Raw genomic sequence first — 9,819 nt, 5'->3', positions numbered from 1 at the left:
TCTATCCCAGGTGTTCATTGCTGTTGCTAAGATCTGCCACTAAAAGGACAGTTTTCAGTGGCTGAGTGGTCTGTTCTTGGCATAGTTATATTTTAGTAGATAAATAGCAGGGCAAGCTCACCTTTCGGCAGTCTGGTGCCATCCATCCAATGCAGTTCTCTAGCAGCCCCCCCCAGCAGGGGCAAAGCGTTCCCTAAAACACCATTTCCAAAATTCCCTTTACAAAATTCACTCCTACAGCAGGATTAACATTTTGTCTTTCCTGGGGAAAAAAAACCCCTTCTGTTTAGTCCCCTCTTCAGCCCTCGCCTGCTATATAGCACTGACGAGTGCCCAAGGTCACAGCAATAACAACTTCGGCCTCAGGACATTTTTGTGAACTCGTGCCAGGTTTCAGTTACGCTGTTCTGCTAGAGCTATCAATAAGATAGCAAAGAGATCCTTCACCACATTTTCTGTGTGATCTGGCAAAGGCAAATGGAGGATGCAATGTGTGTAAAATCCTCCTTCTAGAAAACCTAACCCTGGTTGCAGCTCTGCTGTTGCTGGAGATCTGACTGTGGGCCTGAGCTTGCACTTTAGGCCAAATTGGCTTGTGAAAGCAAATCTACGCAGTGACTTGAGGCAAGCTTCGGCACGTGTTAGGGAGGAGAACGGGTGGTATAATGGGCTGGATGTTTCCAGATCCTGGGAATACCCATGGAGCACCTTCTCTTGACCAGAAGATTTCCAGTGCTTTGGAGGCAGAAGACTGGACAAGGCCTTTGTAACACCAAGTGCTGGTGTTCTGCATCTAGAGCCAAACCAGTTTTACTCAGGCAGCCTTCCTCAGCTCTCTGGGCTTTCTGGTACAATAGAAACTATTTTTAGTCCTTTTTTAAGGTCCCACTTTTTTAAAGTGTACCTTGTACAAGAATCAATGTCTTGATCTGTTGTCCAGCTTTTTTCTTTCCTTTTGGAGAGTAGTATAAATATTAATAGCAGTAACCATGGATATTTTATCTTTTATCTGATACGATACAAAAGAAGAAAGCTTCTCCAGATCAAATCGACTACTGATCTTGATGTGTCTATTTGTCGCTACAATCACAACCCCGTAATTAAAAAAAAAAAAAGAAGCAAGCTAACCTTATTCAAAATCAAAAAGGTTATTTAAAAAAAAAAAAGATAAAACATGATGGATGAACTTATTCTTCTCTCATGGAGCAAGGGTTAACCAGGAGCCAGAGGGTAAAATCAGTGCTGAAGTAGTGTCAGCCCTTGAATTTGTTGAGGTGAAAAATCTAGGTATTGTGAGAGGAATTACAGTTCTGTTGAAAGCAAGAGTCAGAAGTGAACAGACTCAAAGCAGGAAAATGATTTGGAAATGAATAAAAGCTTGAGCAAGACCTAACTTTGGTTGTTTTTTCCTCTACATCCATCTAGACTGATTATACTGTGTTTAATAACAAGCACAAACAGTATTTTCACACAGCTGTTCTCTTACTTCCCTTTTCTGCGAATGAAACCATTTAAAAGGCTTTTTTGTTGCTACCAGCTCTTTCCATGGTGAGAAAAAAAAAGATTGCCCCCTCCATACCTTCTCTTTTCTTTTCATTTCAAAACATAATGATCTCCCCTGGATGCTGACTGGAAAAGAACTGGAACTGAGTGTTTTTAATATAACTCTGATTGACCTTTATGTTCACTGCACTGTCTGGCTTTAATTTTTCTCAGAGTTGCATTAACATCTGTTGAATGTATATAGAATTATATTTGTTGGAAATCTGTATACAAAGAATGCTTTGCTATGGACTCTGGTCTTCAATAGAAATATAATGTTTTTATGCCAGCCATGAGGATTGAAAATCTCTGATTATGGGATTACTTTTTTCTATAATCAGGAGCTTTTTGTGTCAGAATATTTTTAGTTTCCCTTCCTGTTTTGTCTCCCTACTCTTCATCTGTGAATGTTCCTTCTCTGAATTGCCTCCTTCTCTGGGTTTACTACACAAAGAACTTATGAATGGGTAAGAAATTCATTCATATCTTTTAGCAGCATGTATTCAGGCTCTGTAGCTCTTCTCATCCTTTGTAAGGAGAGATTCGTTTTCCACTATTGTGAAAGTGGAATTAATTTTTAGATGTATGATTTTTAAGCATTTGTTGTTTGAGAGCATAAGCACATAAAACAGTTGTTGTGCAAACTGAGCACATCTGGCTGAATCCTTGATCTCTCTAAAAGGGCTTCTTGTTCATAAAGCTCACCCTGTGTTGTTTAGAGGCATAATAAAGAACTGGGCAGGATTTAATTTTCAGCAACACAAGCTATTGTAATTTTAATAATCTTACATTCTTAAATGAGGAAAAAAAGGAAAAACAGACAGCACTCTAGGAGGAAGGGAATGACAGAGTATGGGAATGGGAACAAGATACTAAGCTGTCTGGGTTCATCTTGTGGCACGATGTTAAGGTGCATACTGAATAAATACATCAGTTTTGGAACTCCTGCGGTGGCTGTGATTCATAATTAAGTATACAGCTCCCTGACATGGTCTCGTGAAAGGCGTGAAAGATGCACAAAGTAATACTGGGTACTTGGAGTGCTTGTGATGTTAGTTGTAGGATTTTTCTTGCTTTTGTTTGTTTTGGAGGTTGTTTGCTTTTCCTGGTAATGAAAATGAGGGTGAAGTTTATGGTGCTGAAAGGGAAGCTCAGAAATCTGGCAAATATTGTGGACAGAAGAATGATGTGTCATCATAAGGGCAGAAAATATGAAAAAGAAAACAACATATTTATTTGTACGTTCTGGTTTCTAGAGGTCTTTTATCCTACAAAAAAAAGGTAAAACTATCCCAAGAAGTACCCCAGCTAGAAAGGCCTTGAAAGTGAGAGATATTTTTCTTATACAAGTTGCCACAGGAAATTGTACATTTTTAGAGAGCACCTACATCTTTCTCTTCAGCACTCAAAACCTGCTCACATGACATCTTTGGCTCCCAACCATGCAGTTGGCAGTAGTTAGGGGACCAGCAGCTTGGACCTGGTTTATACACTAACTGCTGATGGTCTGCCCTTCCCAGCCAGGGGTTTTGTTCAGTGGTCATAATCCCTCCTGAGGTTTTGTTTCTGCTTTGTGAACTCTGAATTCTTCCATATTTCTACTTGTCTCTGGTCCTGTCTGTGCTCCCAACTTCAGCCTCAAGCTCACATGGATTCTCCGTGTCCTTTGTAGCCAGGAAATTTGACTTTTATTCTGACTCCAGTCTTCACTCACCTGTCACTTGAATATTACATATATATTCTCTTTTATCCTGATATCTCAGCCTTTGACTTTCCTCAGTTTGTGTGTGGTTTTCTGGTGTCCTGGCACTGATGTGGTTCTCCCTTGATCTCTTGTGCCAGCTGTGGTTGCCCTGTTTGCTCTCAGCCATCACTACCTCTTCATTGTGACCACTGTGAAAGTAGGTTCGTGATCGCTGAGCTATCAAGTCACATAGTGATCAGCCCAGAGTCCCTGGGAGACACTGGACATACTTGAGGTTTTGATCAGACCCACTAGCTTCAAGTGTTTTTGTGTTTGCATTTATAAAAGCAACATATACTTGAGAGGTTTTTGGTAGTTGTATGTAGTCCTCACCAAAATCACCATCCTGCTGGAGATGAGAAAACAGAACAAAGGGACAACCTCAGTGGCAGAAATCTAGTGTGGGGGCAGCACAAGTGACTGCTCTGCAGCAAACAGCACACACTAATCACTTCACTTAATGTACGTCAGAGTGACAATAGATCTTAGACAAGGATGAAGGTGGTCCAGACAACACCTAAAAAAGCCTTTACCTTTGACCACTCTTGTTTCAGGGTTTTTTTCCAGGTATCTATAGTCTTCCCTCATTCTTTTTGTGTTAAGGGATCCTGATGAGTTAGTACTCAAATATCACATGAACCAGTCACTCTTTCTGATTTATTTATTTATATATTTATTGGTTTGTTACAGCTAGACTATTCTTTCAAGCTGAAGTATCAAGATAATCTTTGCTAATCAACTTTGCTTCTTTGCACATCCTAATATTCTGTTTAGTGCTAGGTTTATTGGAATAAACCTGTCACTGTGAAATTTTCTGGTAGAACAGCAATAAATTAAATATTTTAAAGTGCTCTCCAGAAGTTTTGACTAAGAGTTCCTGGACTTATTTCTTTGAACAAGACACATACGTATATGTTTCAACTACCACTATGCAAACAGGAATACATTTCATAGAGGAAAGTTTTTAAAAATAAATTACACCGAGGAAAAAAATAAGAGGCAGCAGACTTGAAAGAATCAAAACTGTAATAGTGACCTCTAGTGACTAGAGAACTAATTAGGTCTTCCAGAACAAACTTAAATTTCCTGTAAACCTAGTATTTTATAAAAGTTTAAGAATGGCATTATATTATTTATGAGAGAGAGACTTCTTGCCTTTCTGCCTTTTTCATCTGAATTTCATGATTTGTAGCTAAAACTGGTGTCTGGTTAAATGTTCTTTCCTTAATAATTCTTTAACATATTTTAATACCGTTATTCTAGTCTGAAAGTAATTAAATCTTATTTAAAGCACATCTGAACTGCTTTGCTGTGTGTTCTCTGGCACATAGAACAGAAAATGAGAATACCCAAAATGACTTCACACCTCATCTAAAGCTGTTTATAAGGATTTAATTTTACAGAATGTTGTCTCCTATGATCTTAGTCCTTAGTTAGCTTTTGCTGAAAACTTCTCACATACCTTCTGTATTGATCTTGGGATAATGTCCATAAAAAGCACCAAATACTATCCTTTTAATGTTATCTTTTTATATCAGTTGAAATCACGTTGCTGCAAATGCAGTGATTTAGATGATGCTGTCTTGAACACAGTGGACACTCAGAGCACTTAATGTTTAGTGGTAGTGTAACCGTTGACACCTTTTGTGCTTGTCAGATGTAAACTTAATTTGACTCCTGCTATTCATATACATAGTGTCATTCATTACCTAGTCACCTTCTAATTTTTCCATTATTCTTCCTCGCACTTAGTGCAACAGCTGAGCTTACTTAATAGGTAGTTATGATACTTCTTTTTAGTGATATGCACTGAAAGATCTCTCTTTTTATTAAACATGCAACTGCTGATCTTATTTATCACACACCATTTAAAATCCATACTGAATACAGTGATTAGCTTTCTCTTCAGCATCTCCATGTCACAACATTTTTTGTCATAGTATTTATAAGGTATTTTCTGGCAGAAGGTAGCCGCAAGCATTCAAACCAAGAATTAGTTGGGGAGATTGCAGAATAGGTTTAGAAAACATTGCATTTAGTAAATTTGGGATTTTTTTACATCTGCCTTCTGGTTCCATAGATGTTAGGTTTTTTTTGCTTTCAGGCTCTTCTTGGAAATTTAGTTCCGATTAATACCTTTAAATTTTCAGAAAACAGAATTTGAAGAGTCAGAGCATGAAGAAGAATATCAGACATCTTTTATGTATCTTCATGATGAATTTATGAATCCTGGCACAGCTTCAGTGTTTGTTTTATATCTAGCAAACTGAGACAGAGAGAAATAATCACAAAGGTTGTAAGAACTGAGAGTACTTAGTCTGGAGAAATCTATGATACTGACCTTCAGGTATAGAAAGGGATGCTGCGAGAGGAATGACATGAAGTCTCCAAGTTCATGGCGTACAGGACAAAGAGGAAGAGGTATAAACTGAGGCAAGGAAAAATTTTGTTTGCACAACAGAATTAAGTTTTCGATAAGTCCTTGGTAAATCAGTGGATCAGTTCTTGGTAAATCAACGTGAGCACTAGAACAGCTTGCTTGGCATACTGACATAGGCAGAACAGATCCTTCCTAGAGAATGGCAGATGTAGAAGAAAACATCCTGAGATCCCTTTCCCCCTTTAATTTCACTGTGGTCAGCATTTCAGTTTTTCACAGTTTTTGCCAATGGGTTGATACAAATTTCTAGTCCCGAAGTGTCCTGAAATGTTATGTTTTCGTTCATGATATTTATGCAAGAGTTGACAGCCTCTCTGTCCTTGTCATCTTGAGTATATGGTAAAATTCGTATCTGTATTACAGGGTTATGTATATCTGTGCTATTTTCTCGCTGGTATGCATGGATAATGTGTGTTTGCATCTCTTTTGTATTTGCTCTATGTTAGCTGATAGCATACAGGCATTTGTCATGAATTCAGTGTTAGCTTGTTGGGAGGTTTGGAGAGGATTGTTTTAATTTCTGTATTGATTTCCTAAGCAAAGGAAAACAGTAAAATAAAGTTAATCATTTCTCTTGGATCATAGCAGTTCAGCTCAGTCCACATCTTCAGGCAAGACCTTCCAAAGCAAGACAAAGACCCACCGCTGCACTGCCAGGGCTGAGCACTGGTGGTGATCTGCGAGCCCGTGCCTGTTCAGCAACCACTACCCCTCCATGGGCTGAGGATCTAAGGACTTTTGCTGAGGCCTGGACTGTTAGGCTTACAGCTTCTAAATGGCAGATTGATTTTTCTGGGATGAAATAAGTCAGTTGTTGTTTTTTGGAGATAGAAAACTCTATAATCAACATTATTAGATTCTCAGCGTTCAGAGATATTTTGAGCGTATTGAGTCTAATTCTCATTTATGGCTTCAGGGTAATATGTGTTTTAAATTTATTTGTTAATTCTTGAAGGACAGAGAAGTTACATAAACAAGCAACACACAAAACAATGTATATGAATCGCACAGTGATTTATAATGATAATAGAACATACTCTGTTTTAAAGCCAAACAGAACTAAAGAGCTCTCTGAAATTGCTGATTTAAAAGTCGGATTTAGGCATGTTCTACCAATGTTACTGAAGTAACATGGTCACAAAAGACGGAAAGAGAGGAAAAGAGATGTAAATCTTATTTAAACTTCTCCACCAAGAGAAGTCAAAGTGGAACATAACCCAATTAAAAGGACTAGCCTTTACATTTGTCATTCTCAGAATAGTTTTCTCAAATTGGGAAGGTTATACTGAGTCTTCTCTTACACCTAGTTCTAGTTGTCTGCAGCTGAGAATATTCAATGTTCATGAGCTAAACAGAAAGCAAGGAAATGAAAATAAGGATCAGTGCTTTATTTCTCCTCCTGATACAGAAAATCAGAAAAGCAGCTAAATGTATTAATATATAATAAAAAAAACCCTCAATGTTTCAATTAGATTATATTGAAATGAAATGTTTTAGGTATTTTTTCCTGTTTCTAAGAAATGATTGAACTGAATAATAGTGAGAGACTGAAATATGACAAATCAGAAGAAAATAGTGTCAGAAGCTGAACTCAGTATTATTGTTGTATAAAAACGGTGAGGACTATAAATGAGAAATTTCCATTTGACTTCAGTGAGATATTCAGGTTAAAAAATCTGGCCAAAGACGACTATATGTTTTTGATGTATGACATTTAGCTTTCTGAGAGATTCGGGTGCAAATGTGCCCTTTTCTGATGGAACCTCTCAAAGATGCCTTTTATAAAAGTTGCGCAAATATGTACATTAAAGGTAACTACAGCTTCTATTGTGCGGGGTGTTTAATGTTGTTACATGTCTTATGAGTAGGCTTATTCATTATTAACTAAGTCTATATTCAGATGGGAGGAGACATAGTTTGAAAAATATTTTCAAAGAGTCATTAAAAGTTAAACTCCCTGAGAATCTGAATCTTTTTAAGCTTTAACATATACACAACATGGTTCATAACACAAATTCAGTGTTTGTTGTTTCTTTCATGTTTGGTTTGACAGATCCAGTGTTTCCCTAGTTTGTTGAATAGGAGAATTGTCCGTGATGAGTTTTTCAGATCCTTCCTGTGCCTTCATGTTGAAAGCTCCAGAGAGATACTGATTCTTGGCAATTTCACTGCCTGGTAGGACAGAATTTTGATTTATTTTCTGGTAGATTCTGTATGCTTATGTCACTGCTGAATTCAAGCCAGCTTATTTGGTCAGTCATGCATGAAAAGAGATGGTTGCTTGATTTAATATTTTGGTTAGGGATTATTTTACAGGGGCAGGTTATTTTGATTGCATGGTAAAATGATTTATGTCATGATATTTGAGGTTATATAGCAGAATTTACTATGATCAGCAAAGTCTATTTTTTTTAAATTTGAGAATTATAGTAGAAGCAAGAACATATTTTCCATAGGGTAAATCTTTAACAAAAAGTACACTGCTGCTATGGGGAAAAGCTATGGAAAACCATACCTTTTTGAACTGGCTTTCATCTATCACCTATCCATCATCACAATTAAGACAAGAATTTCAAAGCTTAGTTTTCATTTAGTGAACAGACTTTTCAAAATGATCAGGATTGCCCAAACTTCATTGCTGTCAAGCAGTTTGAAAATTAAGACACCTTTTAGGTTCAGTCTTGTAGCTGCAGAGCACTGCAGCCACACGTTGTGTTCTCAACTTCAACCAAAATGATGGAGGCTGAGACTATGTATTTTAGAGGAGTAAGTGCTTAATCAGTATTTTCTCCTTATTTGATTTTGGGAGTATCTCTTTACCTTGTTTTGAGGAAAAAAGATTTAGTATTATTTGTTTATATGCATAGTCATATCTCTGCTATCATAACACATTAAATTTTCTCAAAACTGTTTGGAGAAAAGCATGTGTGGAAAAGGCTGAAGAAATGAATAAATGGAGTAATTACAGTGAATAGTGCAGAATGTAATAATTGTATCAGTGAGAAAACGTCAAAATCTGAAATAGCAAAGAAGTCTGATCTGGGGACAGTGCGAGTTCATGCATCAGACTTGTATAGTTGCAGTGATCAACATTTACCTAAAATCCTAATGAGGATGCATTATAGAAGGTGATGCCACACTTCTCAACTTACCGACTTTATGTACAGAATCTAAGGTGCGGAGCAAGGGAGGTGCTGTCTTCTCCTTGGAGAGTCTTGGGATGTCTCTGTCGTGTAGAGAGGAAAGGAGTGAGTTCTCCGCGTGCTACATGTCCTGAATTGGCAGATAATTGATGTAGGCAAGTCACTTTTGGTAGAACCTATTTATAGATAACAAGCTCACTTGATTGGTATTGAAAAATATACCATGTTGCTCTTTGGTAGTTAGTTCTTTATGTAGGGTGATGTGCAGCTCCCAATGCAAATGCTTAGATTGGACCTTCTAGGCAGCACCTGGAGTAATAGGATACTCTCTTATGGTTATTTCGCTTTGCTTTGCCTCTCACCATTACTTGTTCATTTTTCTGCTAGGTGTTAAAAGAAAGCCAGATCTGAAGGTTATATTCACTCACCCAAATGTCAAGATCTGTGTGAACATCCCAGCTGACATTTTTGCTCTATGCTTGGTAAAGAATGATCCAAGTGTTTGACAGTAGTGCTATACCAACTGTATCCCACTAGCCGTGTTCAGACATGAAAGCTCGATTTGGTCATTGTCTCAGAAAGCTGATAAAGACCTGAAGTTGGGAAATGTTAATATAATAGCTTGACATTTTACTTTTTTTTTCCTTCAGCTTGGATCGAAAGTGGTTTCATGAGTTTAAACTGAGGGAAATATACTCTGAAAGATTTAATAGACTAATCACTGCCACTTCAGCTTTTTCTTACACTGGCATCTTTTGGCACTATATGAACGCCGTATTACCAGTAAGTTAGTGTTTCAAGCAAGTGTGAGGTGATTCCATTTCTTTAGTACTCAGAAGTTTCTGCTGTGTATTTGAAGCCAGATTTCCAAAATGACAGAAGAGCCAGCAGTATCTAATTAGACATCTAAGCCATGGACTGTGACTTTCTGTATGCAGACAACTTTTATA

Source organism: Dromaius novaehollandiae, chromosome 13 (assembly GCF_036370855.1).
Source record: "Dromaius novaehollandiae isolate bDroNov1 chromosome 13, bDroNov1.hap1, whole genome shotgun sequence".
Taxonomy (NCBI): Eukaryota; Metazoa; Chordata; class Aves; order Casuariiformes; family Dromaiidae; genus Dromaius; species Dromaius novaehollandiae.
This window is presented reverse-complemented; position numbering follows the sequence as displayed.